Source organism: Microtus oregoni, unplaced genomic scaffold, assembly GCF_018167655.1.
Source record: "Microtus oregoni isolate MIOR12 unplaced genomic scaffold, Mior012 000046F_ref0000063, whole genome shotgun sequence".
Lineage (NCBI taxonomy): Eukaryota > Metazoa > Chordata > Mammalia > Rodentia > Cricetidae > Microtus > Microtus oregoni.
In genome coordinates, this window is record NW_024543220.1 from 3209574 (window position 1) to 3231243 (window position 21670).

General features: G+C 37.7%; 1 pseudogene and 1 gene segment (V, D, J or C); one reads left to right on the forward strand and one right to left on the reverse strand.

The window, feature by feature from the left end:
- LOC121435425 overlaps positions 1 to 21670 on the forward strand; it is a 289312-nt gene that overhangs the window by 204948 nt on the left and 62694 nt on the right.
- Positions 546 to 4101, reverse strand: LOC121435435 (annotated as a pseudogene).

Sequence of the window (21670 nt, forward strand, 5' to 3'; positions counted from 1 at the left end):
AACACACCGATTTGTATTATATTTCTCCCTCCTTAAAAAACAAATGATATAATTCCCAAAGAAACCAGATTGTGTCCAAGATTAGACATTGCTCTAAACACACTGACAGCAAGGTCCCATTATTGAATGCAGCAGTTACACACAATGTATTAAACATGGAGAAATTGAGTTGTTGCCTGCATAGGACCTTTGCCCCCGAGTGCTGGCCTCTTTGTTAGAGGAAGGCATTCTAAATGCTACCAACCAAAAGAGAAATATAAACACCAAACCATCCTCAAATTCTTTAACCTGAAATGGTGTTGTGCCTGCAACACATGCTACAACAAAGGTGGCATATAGCTTGTAAAATTTGTCTGGAGTTTTGCCTCTTCACATATTGCTGTTACATACAATCTACTTTGGGATACAGGATGCGCTTTAGAACACTCAAGTTAAGAAAGAAGTGACCTCAAGCTTCAATTACAATGGTATAAAGAGATCAGGCAGAAACATAGGCAGTGAGGAAAAATTTATTGGCATAGTAACTGCAGATGGTTCGTAGATCTCTAGTTGGCAGCAATAGTCTCTTGAATCCAGTCCACATAGTTGCAGACCTTGGTATACACACCAGGATTATCTGGCAAGGCACAGCCATAACCCCAGGAGACGATGCCTTGGAGCTCTCCATTGCAGACCAGAGGACCAACAGAATCACCCTAGAAGGAAGCAACACAGTACATGGGAAAGTACATGTGAAAGAAAACTGTGTATTTTCTGAACTTGATCATTGCCTATTTCCTCTCACTTGGTTCATTTCTTTTTTTCTGTAACCTATTTGCTACCCTCACTACTGTGTTGACATTAAGAGTGGACCTCCTCATTCCCCATAGTCTATCACAAGAAACTTGCTGCCTACAACCATTCTGATTTGAAGCACCACTCCCAGGAGATGGGAGGTCTGAAGAAGTGAAGAGTGCCACTCACCTGGCAGGAATCCTTGCCTCCCTCAAGGAATCCAGCACAGATCATGTTATCAGTGATCTTTCCAGGATAGGAGGCGTCACAATCAACCTGAGTCAGCAGAGGGGCATCTAGGCACTGGAGCAGGTCTGGTTCATTGTCTGTGAGGAAAGGAAAACAATGAAGACCACTGTATCTAGAGACCAATCCAGGCATAAAACCATGGGAAAGCAATGCAGTATGCCCTATGATATTATGATTCATATGGAAACTGTGGTTTATCAATTCCACAATATTCATGGCTTATACCTTTTTAAAAGATTAAGATCACTTTCCGCATGTTCGTGGACAGCATTCTGGAAATCTTATAAAAATTTCTTTAGAATCTGTTCCAGAACCTGTACATACTGTGTACCTGCAATCTAGAAGTGACCGGGATAATTCCAGTGATGTGGGAGATTGCAGAGTGAAGAAAACAAAAGAAAAATAGTAGGTGACTTGTTCTACTCACTAGGGAAGCTGAGGGTGTCACCCCATCCAGATATGAGACACTGAGTGCCAGCAGGTGCACAGGAGGTGAGCAGAGATACAGTGGCCACTCAGGCATTGAGGGTCACAGAGGAAGAGAGCTTGATCAGCATGATGTCATTGTTCAGGGTCTTCCTCACAAAGTCGGGGTGCTTGATGATCTTGGCAGCAGTGATGAACTGCTCTTTGCCCTCAAGAACATTGATGTTGTGCTCTCCCAGCCTCACTTGGATGTGGCTGTTGGAAGAGAGGCACGCTAGACTCTTCTCCTCTATGACTCCAGATATTAAAAATTTTTAAGCTCCTCACTCTTGTCTGGCTCTGAATCTGAAAACTCTTGCTATATTATCATAGGAACAGAACCTGGATGGTGGGTAAGATGTTGTTTTTCTTCCTCTCCCATTCATTTTCAGAGAGCTATGGTGTACAGGGCAGAGGTGAAGGACTGAAGGTGTAGATTGCCTGTCATTCTCATATACCCAAAATATCCAAGACTAAAGAGGTAAGGAGTTATTTGAAACCTTCTTCATTCACTGTGTCCTTGTTAACTACATGCAGGAACTTTTTTTCCTTCTATCTTTTTATTTTATTTTTTTTTGAGACAGGGTTTCTCTGTGCAGCCTGTCCTAGAACTGGCTCTTGTAGACCAAGATGGCCTTGAACTCACAGAGATCCAACTCTCTCTCCCTCCTAAGTGCTGGGATTAAAGGTGTGTGCACCACAGCCTGGAATTTTTAATCATCATCCCGTTTTGATAGAACTGTTGTCCTATTGCATTTGACCAAGACACGTCATGATGTGATATGTGAAGGTTCACAGTATGATTTTGTGGCCTTATTGGAGGTTCATTCTCTTGATCCCAGTTTCAAAGCTAATGAGTCACAGTGTACATTATGAGGTTGTATAGACTGTGTTATAATAATTCCTCTTTATCCTTCTTACTCACACTCAATATTGAAAACAGTGTGAACAGTGTCCCTCATGGCCTAATAGTGTATAAAAATCAACAGGAGAAGAAAATTAAAAATAAAGCCAATTTCAGCTGTGCTTTTGAAAACCCTTATTACCATTTCATGATAAAGGACCCAGGGAGTATTTGTGAAAAAACATTGTCAACTTCTTCATGGGTTTGTAAGATGGGAAAATAAGCCTCTTCCTTTCAAGATTCTTCGAATTTTGTCTTTGTGTGTGTGTGTGTGTGTGTGTGTGTGTGTGTGTGTGTGCAGGTATGTATGTGGTGTTCATCATCCTATTATATGTCAGTGTTCATCAATGACTATGATCATCAGATGCTGTCAGCACTTCCTTTCTTTCCCATATCACATTCACATTTCACATTTTCCTACAGCACTCATCACCTGCTCATACAGATGCCTGGTGTAAAGATACCCCACTCTTGGAGCAATGCAGTCTGAAAATCCTCACTTACGACTTGTAGCAATGAGCTGCAGTCACCACCCATTGGTCATTGATGAGGGAGCCTCCACAGAAGTGGTAGCCAGAGTTTAGGGACACCTGGTATAAAATGGAATTCTTCTGTCAGGTGTAACCTCCAACAATTTTGTCATCATCCTCAACAGGAAATGCAACTTGATGGAGATAGGAAATAAGAAATAATATTTCATCAGGGCAATTGCGATTGAATCCATTGGTTCTATGGTAGCTTACACCCTTAGGATTTCTTCCTGAGCACAATGACTGTAAGAAAACTGGAATCACTCTGTTTCCAATGGGTAACATAGATTTTAGGGATCTATGAACAGATAGGTAGTGCCAACAGGGCTCAATCACTTCTCAGCATCAGGGCTGGGACAGAAACAACTAACAAGAACACACTAAGTGGGATCCCGTTAGAAGCCAGTTTTACTCATGGCCTGCTTTACTTTTCCATCTATTACTTGCTTGTGCCACCACAATGCTGGCTTTTTAATCTCAGAAGGGAAAACAACCAGGGTGGAGATGGAAAGAAAAATAAAATTCCTCATGCTGTTGGAGGGTGGATTGTTCAGTATCATATCAGGTTTTCTCCTTTTTAGTATTACTTTCTGAGAATGACTAAGGGAGAGCAGGGAAAACACAGCTGCAGTAGCTAGCACTAGTGTTCAATATCTGTCAGGGGGAAAGGAATGCAGGGCAGGTAAATGGATCCTTGTGGGCTCAGAACTTCCCAAGTGTTTCAGTAAAAGAATAGAATAATTGAGCGGATGAACACATTCATGGGATCTGACTATATGTCATTTACCTAACCCCTAGCTTTATTCCCTGTGGAATTCATTAATAACTAAGTTTCTGTATTATCAGTTCAGTTGCTCTTGCCAAAAATGTCTCCCAGATCACTTTAGTCACCCTCAATTTGGCCTTCCATTCATTCCTCCATAGGCAAGGGCCTGAATCTAATAAAGGATGTTGTAGAGACTGCATTGAGGGAGATAGATAGATTAAATTGAAGTTTGAGAGATTACAAAAGTTGAAAATAGAGAATGCTGGAGAAAGAAGATGAATAGCAGATAATTGTAGTAAGTGTAGCAGTGTAATAGGATTTCATGTTTTCTAAGTAATTAGAAAAGTAGGACCAGACATGGCGTGAAACTCACCAGCAGCTCCCAAAAGGGCTAGGACCAGGAGGGCACTCATGGTGGCCAAAGGTAGTGAGCCCTGAAGGGCAGCATGCACTTATATGGTCAAGGAGGAGAACTCTGCTGGTTGAAGTGGAGACGTGATGTCATTGGTTCTTACTGAGCAAACACACCTGTTTTTTCCTCTTCTTGGATTCTAATGTCAACTACTTTGGGACTTATTGGCAGTAGGAGATCTTCAGGTGACAGGAAAACTTTATTCTCAGGATAGATGGAGGTAAACAGCTGATTTTTGAAACAATGCTATAATGGGAAACAGTGTCAGTCAAGCATCTGTCTACACAGCTGTGCTTTACTCACTAAATTCATGGATGATGGAGAAAAAAGACTCCGTGGGGTGCTAGAAATCCCAAGATGGACACAACAAGAAAACCCACGGAACCAACTAACCTGGGCTCTTAGAGGCTCACAGAAGCCGACCCAACCAACAACCAGGGAGCCTGCATGTGACTGACCTAGGCCCTTAGCATATATGTTATAGTTGCTTAGCTTGGTCTTCTTTTGGGAGTTTTAACAGTTGGAGCAGGGACTGTCTCTAACTAGTGTCAGCTTTTGGGACACTTATGCTCATACTGGGCTGCTGCATTGAACCATCAACTTTATATACCTTATTTTGTTGATTTCCAAGGGAGGCCTGCCCTCATCTGAAAAGTAACTGAGAAGAATTTGGTGGGGGTGAAGAGCAGAGAAGAGATGGGTGGAACTAAGTTAAGGGGAAGGATGGGAAATGGCAGGGTGGTAAAATAAAAAAAGTAAATGAACAAATAAAAAGATAAGTAATCAAAAATGAAATACCTTGATGAATGTAGGATGCTTTAGCAACATTGAAGAAGTCCTGGTTCTGGAAAATGTGGGACTCTTCAAACAGCACTGTTACAAAAGTGGTTCTTAAATTGGTTTGCTCTGGTCTTGGTTAATCTTCTTAATAATAAGAACTAAAGGATCCATACAGATCGGCATGAGAATATCAATGACGTGAAGAAAGGAGGTCCAGAGTTTCTAATAAGATGGGCTTTTAGAGAATACACTTTCAACCGAGTATCAGGGATTTTAGACATAATGGATGAGAATTATGAGGGCTGATTAGGAAATGACTTCCTTTGTGGGGGAGTGGAGAACTATATAAATACAATGGTCCAGTTCTGCAACAGCTTCAAGATATTTTCCTTTCATTCTCATGCCGTATTAAAGCCACCCAGGTCCCTTGAGTTTGTATACATAGTAATGTGTATAAACAATACGATGGGTATATTCCATGTTTATCCTATGAATTGCCAATGTTGGCCTAGATAACTCCCAAAAATAACTACTCTGTTTTCAAGGTCCAACTGCCTATGCTGGAAGTCTATACTAATTTTGAATAACAGAATAGCTTTCCGCAATATTAAACTTGATTTCTGAACAAAAATTAGATATAGGAAGGAATGGGAGGATTGTGGATATTTCTATTATATTTTTATAATGAGAGTATCAGGCTGTGTTCAGTCAGTGAGGACTCCTCTGGAATCCAGGTATTTTTGTTATTTTTACTCATTCCTAAGATGTAGTTGTAATCTTCCTATGGTATAAACTAGCCATAGAAGAGCAATACCTGATGGTGGGTTGGCTTGTGCCTATTTATAAGACCCAATTGGAGGGTCCTTCTGATCATATGCTTTTCTCTCAACTGATGCCAGATATAGAAAATATATGTTGGAGGTGAGATCATGACTGAGTTTCTGAAAACTAGTGAGGGTTCTGGACTTTCAGAGTGAGAAGCTTAGCTACAATTGTGACAGTGGGTTAGAGGGGAAACTGACTGGCAGGTGGAAGAACTGGAACTCAGAATAAACTGCACGAAATGTCACCATGGGTTTTACAGCATATGTTGCGGCCCTATGACTGGCATGGCTGGGTGAGCTTCAAACGCCTAAACATGTGAATGCCATTTCTGCATTGTTTCTCATTTTCAAACCTAGGTCATTCCTGATGGAAGGAATGTCATACTGCCATGTCTGTAAGATTTCTCGGACTATTCACATACCGTCACTTTTTACAATATGTTAGTGCAATGGTGACATTTTCAGAAATAGATGATTTAGATGAATTCTTTTTCACCTGAGAAATTATCTTTTAAAAATTACCTAAATTATCCAAGGCCATAGGAAGATAAGGAAAGTGTTGCAGCATGTGAGACTGGATGCAGATGGCAGCTTAAATATTCATCTGACAATCAAAGCAAATGTCCTGATGCAATGGAATAAACTATATACTCGTTTTTTCCTCTGGCATTTGTCGTCCTGGAAGAACATGAACACACACTTTTCAGTTTCCCTAATAAAGCACTGTTTTTCCACACTCTGTAAAGTACTATCCAAAGACAGGTGTGTTTTTGTACTTGAAGTGTGGAGTCCGCATTAACCCCAGTATGTTTCAATTTCTCTGGGTTATCTGCTGGAGAAAAGATAGAAGTATATATATTCCAAATGATTTATCATATTTAAAATTATCTCAAGTTTAATCAGTTCACCTCATAGCCATTTCTTTCTTATTTCTTGTATCTATAACTATTCTATACCCTGACTTTGCAATGTGAGGACATGTTTTTTTTAATTTTCACTATTTTATCCCATTAATTTTCCCTAACCTACTGTTTATTTCCTGTCACACATCCATGTTATCCAATAAAATGTGCTTTCTGCTTTTTGGTTATTGCATCCAATATTCTTCTTTGTGTAGTGAAGAAAATTATCTCTATTTTCTTCTTAGAAATTGAGAACTTATTCATAGTCTCTGAACTCAAGGATGAGAATAGGTAATCAACTAACTTGTCTAGATCTTCTTTTCCTATTCCACTTGCTGTTCTTCACTTTGAATGTGTGCATATCATGCAATTATCCTGCACTTTGTAGTTCTATTTGGACATTTTATTTATTCTTTGGTTTTATTCTAATTCTAAGGTAAATGAGAACACTCTGGGTTTTAAAGTACCAAGAATCATTTTGGGATCCTATGTCAGAAAGTGAAATTTAATCTCTTCATTGGCTCGATATGTCACTCAGTGGTTTCTTGATTTGATAGTTTAGACAACCAACCAACCTGTGATCTGGACTATGTCTTGTGCTTACACCACACTTCAAAGGATAAGCAAGAAGTGTGATTTTGATTTTTGTCTGATTGCTCCCACACTCCCAGACAAGTTTGTATATCCTAAATTTTAAACTATTCTGAGACATTGATTCACTGGTAATAGAATCAGCTTCTTGGGAATCCAACATAGAATGAAACCAGCAGCTTTCTCAGAATTCTCTAGAATCAATACCACATTTGGAATGCAATAACAGTCACCCTCATAAAATGAACAACCCAGAATTCTTGGTCCATTTGTCTTGAGATAGCCATTGTTGAACTACTTGGGACACAACCTGTAAGACACTCTAAAGTCCCCTTTTAATTTACGTATTTATGTATTCTATCAGTTCTGTTCCAAAGAGACCTTGATTAGTACCTTCCATGAGATGGAACCCACACCTGACAAAGTTAAAGTTTCTAAGAACCAGAGACTAGATAGTTGATATAGAAGGGGAAAAGCCTAATGTTACCATTCACTAAAGTAACATAGTAAAAAATGATTCCCTATGGCAGATTGCTAGACCCTTAGAGATAGACTCATAAACTTTCATCAGAGAACAATTTTCTTATAGTAGATAATAACTGGCAGAGTACAGCTGGACAATGTGCAGAGTGTGGGAAGCTTTTAGATCTCTCAGTTGTTGTTTTTTTAAAAAAAATCTCGTGAAGTTCTTGGGACTATGCATAAGAAGATTCAAACAATTTTGAATCTTCAAAGATGGCAGATGGCACCAATGTAATATTAAACTATAGATGCAACAGGTATAATGCTTATATGAGCACAGAGAGCCTATGGTAGCATCACAATACCTGTAAAACTTTAAGACTGACAGAGTTCTGGACTCAGAGTCTCAATCCTATGCAAGAAGCTATTTGCAATTGGTATTTTTGAAAGAGAAAATCCATTTTCTCTAATGTAGTGTCACTGGGTATATCATCTACATATTGGTAAGGTCATATACCCGTGTGAGTTGATCAATAGAAAATAGTCCCCATGGTTTTTACATACTTTTTGTTTAGTTGGGTTTCTTGTCTTACTGACTTTATCTTTTTGGTACGCTTGTAGATTTTCACTTTGGATTTTATATTTTTAAGAGAGAAAGAAGGAACATGATGTTAGTTGTGTAGAGATATAGTGATAATATGTAAAGAGATATATTATGATAAATAAATATTACAAGAACATTTGTAAAAAAATATCAATTTTCAAAAAGGGAATTAAAATAAAGAATTGAATGAGTTAAATACAAGGCTAGACTAGACCAAGAAATTCAACCATGAGTTACATATTATGAAAAAGAATCCATTTTGGTACTACAAGACTGAATAAACAAAAAAAATACAGTCATTATTACTGGAGTAGACAAGCTGAAGGAAAGAACTTTAAATGTTTGGACAATGTTGAGAAGGTATTATACATGAAGAGTAATGATGAAAAAACCATTCATGACACTAAAATATCCAGGAGGTCTCCATGGGAGTTCAAACAAATAAGTGTATGATTCCTCCCTGACCTCTCTTCACTGGGGGGTTTGTTACTTGGCTGCTACTTCTGTTATAGCTCAGAGAGACACTGAAGAAGCCTGCATACTTCTCAACTGTCATTATCATCATCTTACCAAATAAGGACTGCAGCCATTTTTCCTCTAAAATTTTACAATTAGTGTACACTATTGTGGAGTTACTGTGACATTTTCAGGCATGTATGTCGTTGTTTACTTCTCACATTGTCCCTTCCCAGTAGTCTTTGACCTTTTATCCCTTGGCCCCCATCTTCCCTATTGTCACCATTCTACTCTCATGTATATGTTCTTCTTATGAGTGAACAATGACATACTTATGGTTTTGAGACCTGTGTCTTTCACTTCATATGAAAATTCCAAGTTTTGCCTATTTTTCTGGGAAACAGCATAACATTATTGTCTATCATTGCATTAAACTCCCTAATACTTACTCATCAGTTGTTAGAATTCAAAATTTAAAATTTTAAAAGAATTGAATCTTTTAATTAGAGTTAAAAACATTCACAGTTAGTTGTTAAGGAGAGGAATATGCTGATTCCTCTAAATGTATTGGAAAATTCATGATTGGTTAATGTATTTTTGCTCCATTCTTTTTTTTCTATACATCTTAGGGATTTTATTTTTACTCGTTACTAGTATATAAAACAATTAAATTAAGAAGGTAGATCAAGAAAAAGGGAAAAGAAACTGATGAGGATGAATAAGTCTAGAAAATTAGGGAAAGAATAACAGGAAATGTATGTGATAAAAAGAGAAGGGATATAAAATTAAAATATAAAATAAAGGCATATGTGAGTAAAATTAAATAACAGTAGAAATAAGGAAAACAAATAAAAGATATTTTAAGATAAATTAGTACTACAAAATAATACTGAAATAAAAAATTTTAGAGGAAGAAGAAGACAAAAAATAAAAGGAAGGGGGCTGGAGAGATGGCTCAGAGGTTAAGAGCACTGACTGCTCTTCTGGAGGTCCTGAGTTTGATTCCCAGCAACCACATGGTGGCTCACAACCATCTGTAAAGAGATCTGGTGCCCTCTTCTGGCCTGAGGGCATACATGGAGGCTGAACACTGTGTATATAATAAATAAACAAATCTTTAAAAAAAATAAAAATAAAAAATAAAAGGAAAACAAAGCCTCTTCTATGTTTCCTGGCAGATGTTCTAACATTTTAGCCCACATTAGCTGGGAGGAAAGTGTTGAATGTCATCAGATGTTGCTACCATATCTCCTCTCATTTGCCAACTCAATGGGTAGTGCTTTGGGTTGAATGCTGTATTTCCAGAAATGTTTATATTATCAAACTCATGTCGGCATTTTTTTTACAACTGCCTTTACATACATGAGTCTATTTATGGTCTTTGTCAGCTAGGAACTTTCTTATTTTTTTATAGGCATCCTAATTTGCATAAAACAGTAGAACAATCCAAGCACGTGGTGTGTTGAGAGTACATGAGACTAGAGAAGATGACCAATGCATTGAGGTCTGCTCTGGAAGGGGAAAGCTGAGGAAAAAGTTTAGGTACTGCTCAGTAGTGATCACACAGTGGATGGAGGACTCTATGGAAATGAAGGAACTGAAGACTACATACCCAGAACTCTCAGTGCATCCTGGAAAAGCTTACATGGGAACACAGAAATATATGGATATTGGAGATCTTACAGTCTTCGCATTAGAGGACTTGACTACAAATTGCATCACTTTCCTCAGGTTCCCAGCTGTTCAGTCTGTTTCCCTGAGAGCCCAAGGTATGACTAATACGCTTGTCTTCTATCCAGACAATGCAGCAAATTGTTTCTCATTTCCAAATCTAGGATTTTCCTCTTAATTGCAAATTCTCTGAAAATCTCAATCAAGAAATAAACAGTTTGGAAAAAAAAGAAATAAACAGTTTGGAGGAAGAGGCAGGTGGATCACTATGAGTTCAAGGCCAGCCTAGCCTAGAAAATGTGATCCAGGAAAACTACAACTGTTACCCAGAGTAACACTGTCTCAAAACAAACAAACAAGCAAATAAAAAACAAAAAGATATCTTCTCAAGAAGTGCCTAGTTATAGTTCTTTATGGTAAGGCAGCAGTAAAAATGATATCTTACCCATTGCTGATTAGTAATGCAAAAATCGTATTTAGAACAAAACCCAAAACCAACCCTGATATATTAATCACACACAAGCATACACTAATAAACAGATGCACACACAAACACACATATACACACACACCTCACTGAATTTAAGTACTGAAAACAACACAAGTCTCTGTGTTTAACTATAACTATTGATATTTTGCTGTCAAAGCCATCTGTTTATTGCAGGATACCAGTTAGTAATTTTTGATGTCCTAGTATAATAATCAAGCTTCTTTAATGAAGACCTGATATATTGAACATATACATAATAATGTATTACAATAGGATACAGGTTAAGGTCCAGGTAATCCATTCATGGTTTCTCGAGTCTGTTGGAGCAAGAATCCTAAGATAACTGTATCTTAGCACCTCCAAAGTTGAATTGATCCAAGAGGGCTCTTACATAGCTACTGGTTTTGATTCTGTATTGGAATCCCAGAATAGCTACACTGGTATAATAAAGCACTATGATCAAAAAGCAAGTTGGAGAGGAAAGAAATTATTTGCCTTATACTTGCATTTTATTGTTTATCCTTGAAGGAAATCAGGGCAGGCGAAAAACAGGGAAGGAACTTGGAGCATGAGCTGATGCACAGGCCGTGAGCTAATGCTCGTTACTAGCCTGCTCCTCATGGCTTCTACTGGTTTCCTGCAGAACCCAGGACCAGAAGCTCAGGGAAGACTTCGCTGACCATGGACTGACTTCTCCCCAATCAATCTCTAAGAAAATGCTTTTAAAGTTGGCCTACAACCTAATTTCATGGAGGTATTTTGTGTCAAGCTCACATAAAACTATCAAGCACAACTCTGAAGAAGTAGGTTTTAATTCCAGTGAAGCAAGGCCATGGGATATTATAGGATAATCAAACTTGCCAGTGGGTGTGACAAAAAGAAGGAAAATAAGTGTGTGGTTGATTCTTCCTTGTCCCTTAAGTAGGCGGGCACTGCAAGGTGTGACCCAGAATAAAGTGGGGTTTTCCAATTATCCAATAAGGAAAATTTCTCATTCACATTCAAATCTGCACTGATATGGTTTTAGTTGACAACACATAAAGACAAGTTGGCATCCATAATTGGCCATTAGCACCCATCTGATCTTGAAGATGCAGCCCCTGTGGTTTAGATTCCTCATCTCTCAAATGAGACAAGTCTCTTTTGCATGGAATAGTGTTAGGGCTTTACACGCTTTTTTAAATTCTCTGTGTTACCTGCTTGTGTCTTTGTATTCTTAATATCCCAGTCATATGTTCTTGCATTGATTCTTTCCTTCAAGATATGTAATGCAAACAGATTTTGTTAACCAAGACAATGTTTTTTATTTGTGCATAGAAGAATCACCATTTTTGGCATCAGACTTATGATTCAATCCCTGGGAATCCGACCTAGAAATTCTTTATATTTTAAAACAGAGAGTTCTTATTTAGCTCTAGATGTTGAATAAAACATTTAAATAAATAAATTCCTTGAGTGACGAAGGAGATGAAAATTGCATGTCATGTACACTTTCAAGGTCAGAATCCTCAAGTGATATAGAAAGAATATATTTGAAATTATGTGATAACCAATGAACCCCTTTGGGATCAGAGATATTAACTAATATTTCACTCTTGGAGAGGGAGACACAAAGGATTTCTTCATGATATAGAGTAGAGGAATATTGAGTGTCATATTAAGGAAGCAAATCTTATTGGATGAAATTAAAGTGTCATAAGAAAGAAATAGTAGGCTAGGGAAAATAATAAAAGAAAAGAGTTGAGATTAAAGGAGAACATGTCCTGGAATTACAGATTGGGAGTATAGAGAAGTAAAAGATACAAAAAATAAGAAATGGTGCCTAAGGTTACCTGAGAAAATTGGAGAGTAATTTAAACGTGAAAATAACCATTGGAATCTATAAACTTCCACCTTTCTTCTTCAGACATTCCAAGGAACCTCCATGCTAAAGGAACATTCCAGGAGCAATTCTGGACTTCATACTGAACATACATAAACTCTCTTGTTTTGGGATCTTGCCATTTACACTGTGTGACAACAGTGCACTATTAGAGAAACATAAATTCTGTGTTCATGTTCTTGCAAAAAGACAAATGCCAGAAGAAAAATGAATGTGAAGTTTGTCCCATGGGATCACTGATATGATTGTCAGCAGAACATTTAGCTGCCACCTGCAGCCAGTCTCACATGCCCAAACAATTTTCATATCTTCCTATGGCCTTGGAGCAGCATGCAAGCTTAGGTAACTTCTCAGGTGAAAAGGCACCCCTCCAAATTAATTCTTTCTAAGCTCCTCCCACTATTGTGTTTGTGAAAAGTAAAAGTATGTGAATAGTTGGAACTACCTGACAGACATGGCAACCTGACAATCCTTCCACTTAGGTATGAGCCTAGGAGCAAGTGAATGAGAACAGGATGCAGAAATGACAACTCTGAACGGCTCTTCGTGTGTGAAGCTTACCCAGCCAAGCCAGTTATAGGATCACAACAAATGCTATGAATCCTATGATGGCTTTTCCTGTAGTTTCTTCTGAGTTCTAATCTTTCACCTTCCAGTTAGCTTACCCCCTCAAACCCAATTGCCAAGATTTTAGCTAAGCCTTTCTCCCCCATTGGTGTTTAAGTTTAGAACCATTTCTACTTTTCAGAGAAGTCAACCATGATCTCTCGCCTCCAATAATCATTTCTTGAAGTCTGGGGCCCATGGACAACAAAGCATCTGACAGGAAGGATTTTCCAGTTGGATCACATTATTAGGCACAGCTAACACACACGTCCCTTCTCTGAATAGCTTGTGCCATGATATATGTGAATAATGAGTCTTGTGGAAGATATAAGTTAAAAAAATAGTTTCAATACAAGAAGAGTCACCACATACTGAGGCTGATTCTGTAGTTATACATTTATTAGTAGTTATGTCTATCATGGGGATACCTGTACAAATTAAGACTGACAATACACCAGCATATGTCTGTAGTAAAATGAAACAAATTTTTGACATATTACAACATAAAACATATTAAACATATACCACACAATCCTACATGGCAAGCAGGTACTTAACAATGCTGTTTGTACCATAGCACTCTGAATGGTGTCACCAATGTTCAGGGTGACCATTTCCACATCAATTATCTTTGTATATACAATCCTACACATTTGCTTTCAGTGGTTAAAAAGCAGAGTATCTAAAAGTCAATACTTGTTTGAAACTCTACCTACTTTCATAGCATCATTGATGATCCAGTGCTGGTCCACAGAACTCTTACATTTCCATTTTCTATTAAGCAGTTTAAAGAAATTTAGAGACAGGCTCTACTGATTGGAGAGGATTCATAGTCACTCACAATCTATAAGAACTATACCATCTCAAACTGGTTCTTTTATCATCTCTGGTAAACCTTCCAGAAATATGTGCAGACTTCTCAGCCAAGTAGAAATTCACTAAAGGGGGAGAGAGAAAGAGAGAGAGAGAAAGAGAGAGAGAATAATTTTTGGAAAAGTGGGAGAACACATATCTCACAGGAATCCTTTCCTTCAGGGATCCAAGGCAGAACATGGTACTGGTGATCTTGCCTAGTGTTCATAGCCAAATGACAGAGTGTGAGGATCTCACTACGGTTAGCTTGCATAGTAAGAAAATTTTCTGTAATGTAGTTAGCACGCTGTTGTCTTACTTTCACTCTTTGAAATATTTATAAAACTACTTCTTGAAGGAAAATGTCATGTATTTGTTCTAGTACTTCCTCATTTGAGCATACACTGCCCAGGTAGCCCACAAGGGTATTTTCTTCAAGAGTATTTGGAAAATCTTTTAGCCAGAGTGATTCTCTGGTTGATTGCTTGGACTATGATACTAGCTGTAAAGAAACATTGAAGGCACAACTGTGTCCTGTAGATAAAGTGTGAAATTTAACCATTTAATAATTTTGCTCCTACTCTTCTCCTGAGATAACCTTTCCCTAAGATAGCAAGAATCCTTGGTTAAGAAGACTACTGTAGATCATAACCATCACCTCATATTCTAGACTGAGTTGAGTAAGTTGGTTTATCAAAACAGCTGTTTACACTCCATTTGACACTCTGTACTATTTCTTTGCTATTTATCCCAATATAAAATTGCTTTGTATAGTTTTTCTAAAAAAAATCTCCTAATTTCAATTCAACAATTTCTATGTCAAATAATTGGATTTTGATTTTGAAAGCAGTGTTTATTTTTCTTGTGTGTGTACTTTATGTTGTAGATTATAGTCTTCTAGGAGCCTTGTATTTATTCTAACCTGCATTTTATAGAAAATTAAGTAATCTTTACAGAGTGAGGTTAGGCTTTTAAGTGTATGCCACAGATAGTGTAAAATTTGAGCACGGTAGTCATACTCTAGAGTGGAATGTTCTGATGAAACCATTATGGCTGCCTCACTCTCTTATCTTAGATGCCCTCACTTCATGAAAGGTAGATATCAGATATTGTCATCTCTTTTTCAGATATGGCTACCTAAGAAAATGCCAATGCTGCATAGACAATGTTGTTCCTGGTTTGTACAGCACTGAAATGTGTACAGTGAGGCCAGAAGACAGAGGGGCTCCCAAGAAAAATCAGGCAGAAGAAATGAGGGCCCAGAAGCTTGCCAGTATAACAGTACTTATTAACTTTGACTGCAACCTGTTAATATTAAAGTCATGTCAGATGTTTAACCCCTATGTATATGATATACCAGACACTCTCATCAGAATTACTAAAGTTGAGACATTGGTGGATGAGTCCAGGCCCATTTCTCTTAACAGAATCTATGGTGAAGGACTTTCCAAGCTGCTTCAGTGGAGGAATGTGCTTGCTAGTTCATTCTGAGGAAACTCTTTTTGATCAGTGTTCTAGCTTTAGTAATCATAACCATAGATTTGACTAAGCATTTTGGAGAGTGTGGACTCATGGAACAGTGAGAAACTAAAAGCCAGAGAGAATACAACTGTTGGAAGTAGAATACCAAAGTGTAAATTTGACTACTGCAGAGAAGGTAGGTGAGCTGGCTGTGCTGGAAGCTAGGAGCCATGTATTCCAGTCAATTGGAATGACAGGGCCAGATTAGCATGGACCCCATCAGCAGCTCCCACAATAGCCGGGGTCAGGAGTGTACTCATCGTGGCCAAAGTGATGAGCATTAAAGGGGTTCTTGCCTTTATAACACTGTGGAGCAAAACGGCTGCTTGTTGTAATGAAAGTAGATCTATCTCATCTCTCCTTACTGAGCCAATATAACATTCTCTTCTTTCTACATTCTTACATCCATTACCTGTGCTCTTATGCCTTCTTGGTAGCAGGAGACCTCTTGGTGTGAAGGAAAATCTTATTCCCAGAGAATAGTGAAGGAAACAACTCATTGTTAAAAGAATACTGGAATGGAAGAAACACTGGTACTCAATTTATTATGCAACTCTGTTGTACTAGTGTAATTCATGGGTGCTTGAAAAGAAAGACTCTATGGGTGGCTTTGAAATACTTTATTGAAGATTGGAATTTTTTTTTGTAACTTTAAAGAAGGTCTAGTTCTGGAAGATAGAGGGTGTCTATGAAACTCCCATACCTGAATAGTCTATCAATGGTCTCTAAATTTCTTTATTCTAACTTGTCCTCTATCTACTTAATAGGAAATGGAAATTTAAGATTTCTGTGGACCAACAATGGAAAATCAAGGATGTTAAGAAAGGAGGTAGAGCTCTTAACAAGTGTTGGCTTTTAGATACTCTGAAACTGGCTCATCAATTAGACACAGTGGAAGGGAAGAGGTGAGGTTTGAGTAGCAAGTGTCTTACTTTATTAGTGGAGGAGACAATTATGTGAATATAATGCTCTCCTTTGATATCAATTTCAAGGTATTTTCCTCTCATGATCATGTTATATTAAGGTCACCAAGGAACGTGGAGAGTATATAAATACTAATGTAAATATAAACCATGATACTAAGGCTCATCAATGTAGAACTGAATATCTGTATTAAACAAAACTAGCCCATATTCTAGTATGAACAGCTTTTGCTTGAAGTCTATACTCATTTTGAAGAATAGAATTGCTTTGGGCAATGTTCAACAGAATTTCTGAATAAGGGTGAGGCTTATAGATACTACTATTATATGTGTCATAAGAGTACAGTGCTGTTCTCAGTCAATGGTGAATCTTGGTTTTTTTCTTCAATCAGCCTTAGGACTCAGTTTAAATTTTACTATTGTATAAACCACCCAAAGAAGGACAGTACCTGATAGTGTGTCAACTTGGGCCTATTTATAAGACCTAATTGGAGGGTTCTTCCTATCAGATGATTTTCTTCCCACTGACAGCAGATATAAGAAATATATATTGGTGAGATCATGTTTGATTTCTCCTGAAACTACTGATAGTTCTGGACTTATACAATAAGGTAGGAAAAGCATAGCAACAATTGTGGCAATTGGGTTAGAGAAGGAAACTGATTGGAAAGGGGAGGAATTGGAACTCAGAACAAACTGTCGGAAATGCCCCCATAGGATTCATAGCATATGTGGTGGTCCCATTACTGGCAAGGATTGGTGAGCTTCACACTCCCACACAGTCACACAGAGTGATCATACTTGTATCTTGCTTTTCATTTATTTCCTCTTGGTCATTCCTGAGTGGAAGAAATGACATATTGCCATGTCTGACAAGGTTTCAGACTATTCACATACTTTAATTTTTCACCATTGTGTTGTAGGAATGCATTCAGAAAGGATTCATTTGGATGGAAGCCTTTTCACCTGAGAAATTATCTAAACCTGGCATGCTGCTCCAAGGCTAAGGAAAGATAGGAAAATTGTTGAATCATGTGGGACTGGCTACAGGTGGCAGCCAAATGGTCTGCTGTCAGTCAAATCAGAGGTCCCAGTGGGACAAATTACACACTTATTTTCCTTCTGGTGTTTGTCTTCCAGGAACAACGCAAACACAGAATTTTCAATTTCTCTAACAGTGCACTGTTTCTTGCCACACTGTGCAAAGACTGGAGAGTTTCTGTACATGGAGTTGGAGTCCAGATTGCTCCTGGCATGTTTCTCTGGGGTAAAGGTTCTTTGGAATATCTGTAGAGGAAAAGTGGACATTTATAGATGCCACATGGTTGTTTTCATATTTAACCTATTCTCCAATTTTCTCAGATCACATTAGTTACCCTTTCTTATTTCTTGTATCTTTTACTACACCCACTTTGTATTTCAAGGCCATATTCCCCTTAAGATCTCAACTATTATCTTCCATAATTTTTTCCTATCTTACTATTTTTTTCACATCATACTTTCATTTATACAATGAAATTTTTTTTTTTGATTTTTTTGAGACAGGGTTTCTCCGTAGCTTTTGGTTCCTGTCCTGGAACTAGCTCTTGTAGACCAGGCTGGCCTCGAACTCACAGAGATCCGCCTGCCTCTGCCTTCCGAGTGCTGGGATTAAAGGCGTGCGCCACCACCGCCCGGCTTGAAATTTGTTTCTTGAATATGACACCCAATATTCCTCTACCCTATATTGTGAAGAAATCATTTGTGTCTTCTCCAATAGTGAAATCTTTGATAATATCTCTGATTCCAAAACAGTTCATTGGTAATTACATAATTTCAAATAAATTCTTTTTTTCCCTACATATGGCTCCTCACTTTTAATTTTTGCCTTACATGCAAGTTTTGTGTTTCTAGTCATTTGTGAATTTTATTTATTCAAATGTTCTTTTTCAGCATCTAAGGCTAAATGAGGACTATTTAGATTTAGAGGTATCAAGGATTATTTAGGACTCCTATGTCAGCTGATAAAACTGGCAATTCCTCCATGGTACAAACAAAAATCATCAGTTTAACAAATGAATGTCTGTTTTCCAAACTGTGAAGAGGAGAAGTTAAGCAGGACGACATAGTTAAGCATGTGTCAGTATTGCTAAAAGGCATAAAAACACAAATAGGTAACTCAGGGAATAAATGAAATCATCTATAGACTAACACTACTCCATGCAGCAGAAACTTGAATCATTTTGACAGATCAGCAACCTTAACTTCAGACGCTGAATCTCCATGAACAGATGGGGGCTGATGATTAATCCAGATGATACCTTAACTTCATGCTTTTCAACGAAATCAATACCCATGAAGCTGTGTATGACAATGAGAAATATTCTGCCCTGGAGTGTGGTTGGTATACTCAATGACACTTCACTGGAGGAAACTGAATTTCCCCTTTGCCAGCAGGAATCACTTGCAAATAGCTACTTGGGTAGGCCTCAGATGCTGAGTCTCCTTCCCACTCTCCATACTAGGACACTGCTTGCTTTGGAATTTCGCAGGACTACTGGATGCTATCTCAGTTTCTGAGAGTTCAAATGTGTTTGAGTGTGGGTGCATCTCGAAGATGCTCTTTTCTTAGAGAAATCTACCACTTCTGACCCCTAAAATCCTTCTTGCTTTTCTTCTGCATAGATCTCTAAACCTTGAGAGGAAAGGTTGATGAAGACATCCCATTTAGGGCTGGCTTCCCAAAAAGTTTCTCACTCTCTACATATTGCACCGTTGTTGTACCAGTGTCAATTAATGCAGGAAGAAGTTTTTCTAAAGAGTGTTGAGTGTTGGTCTGCTCCATGGGTATAGAAACTTAATAGGGAGAAAGTTTTATTGGGTCATTGAACTATCTAGTGTAGAGTTCTTGGTTAGATTAGTAGTGTCAGATATGACTTCAAACGCATGAAATTGACATTAAATCTAATCAGATTGTGGCTGGTTTTATCTATACTATTTGTGTCTTGTCCCAATATTTCTTGCAGGCACAGGACTTTTGTTGGTTGCAGAAAACAGGACTTGGTGATATTGAGAATAACGTCTCTTCTCTGATATTGTTCAAAGGAACTTCCAGCATTGTGAAAGCTAGTAAATAGGGATGAGGCTCTATTTTGGCAGTAGCTTAATTTTTTCTTTTTTTTATTTTTTTTTATTTTTTATTTATTTATTTATTTTTTTTTTTTTGGTTTTTCGAGATAGGGTTTCTCTGTGGCTTTGGAGCCTGTCCTGGAACTAGCTCTATAGACCAGGCTGGTCTCGAACTCACAGAGATCCGCCTACCTCTGCCTCCCGAGTGCTGGGATTAAAGGCGTGCGCCACCATCGCCCGGCAATTTTTTCATGTTTAATGACAAGTAAATGGTCTCTTTAGCAATAGGGCCTTACGTTCAAGTTATAGAATGTAACTAAGAACACCATGATAGTTTTTGTATTTGGGGTTGGTCTATGGGATACTTTTAGTCAATGACTCAACAAGATGCAACACATTCCTAGAACTGAGGATTATACTTGATGGTGTAACACTTTTACTTCAGACATATCTCATATTATATGGTGACTTCATTGAAATTCTTTTCATAAAACTATTTTAGGAAGTTTTATAGTAGGAGATTTACATATTTATTAAAGAGGATTTTAGTGTTAATTGTCCATTTTTACATTCTGTGCTTGAACTTGACTTCCAATCCTCATCTTTATGTAATCATCCTATTCTAGCTTCTCCCTTTCCTCTTTGTAACACTACACTATAACATTCCATGAGAACCCTTCCTGCTCCCTGACCTTAAACCTTGCATAACCTCTGTGGTTATTAATACTGCAGTACACATATTATAAGCTTAAGCACCAACCCTTACATGGAATTAAACCCATCCAATATTTGTCTTTTGGTGAAGATGCAAGTAATACTAACAAAACAATGAAATTAATGAGGTGGAGAAAGTCAAAGGAAAAAGAAACTGATGAAGATAAATAAGACAAGAGAATGAGGAAAAGAATGTCAGGGGAAGCATATAATTAGAAGAGAAAGGATATAAAAATTCAAAAGTAAAATAAGAGTATTTATGTGTGAAATTAGATACCAGTAAAAACATAAATACAAATATAAAATATCTGAAGATAAAATAAATCTACAAAATAATAGTGAAAAGAAAAGTTTTAGATGAAGAAGACAAAGAAAAAAAAAGGGAAATAAAGACATTTTTGTTTCCTGATGGGTGTTCTAACATTATAAACCACTTTGTTGGAAAGAAGAGTGTTGCATGTCATGTGACATTGCTACTATACTTCCTCTCAGTTACCAGCTCAGTTGCTAGAGCTTTTGGTAAAATGTTGGCTTCCAGGTCAAGTTTATATGTCAATATCAGGTTTGCACTTCTTTTAGAACTGTCTTTATTTGCCTACATGGATTAACTCATGGAACAGGTGACCTTTGCTCTTTGTCAGCTGGTATTATTCTTATTGTTATTAGAGGCATCCTTGTTTGTACAAAATAATAGAACACATCCTGAGATAAGTGGTATGTTGAGAGTACATGAGAGTAGAGAAGATGACCAAAGCATTGAGGTCTGCTCTGAAAGGAGAAAGATAAAGGTGCTGAGATTCCACTACCCAGTTTGGGTGCATTCAAATGTTATTCAGCAGTAATAACACAATGGATGGAGATTCTATGGAAATGGGTGAGCTAAACTACATAAGCCCAGAACTCTCAATGCTTCCCAGCAAAGCATCTATGGGAACACAGAAATCCATGGACCTTAGAGGTCCTACTGTCTCCAGTACTTCACATATAAAAATCTTACTCCTTGAGTTAGAAGACAGGATCAGAAATCAAATAATCTCCCATAGCCTGAGATTCCTGCTGTTTAATCAATCCATGTTCCTCAGAGTCTCATATTTGACTATCTAAAATGGTTATATTCTCTCCAGACAATGTAACAGATAGTTTCCGGGTTTGAAACCTAAGATTTTTACCCAATTTTCAGATCC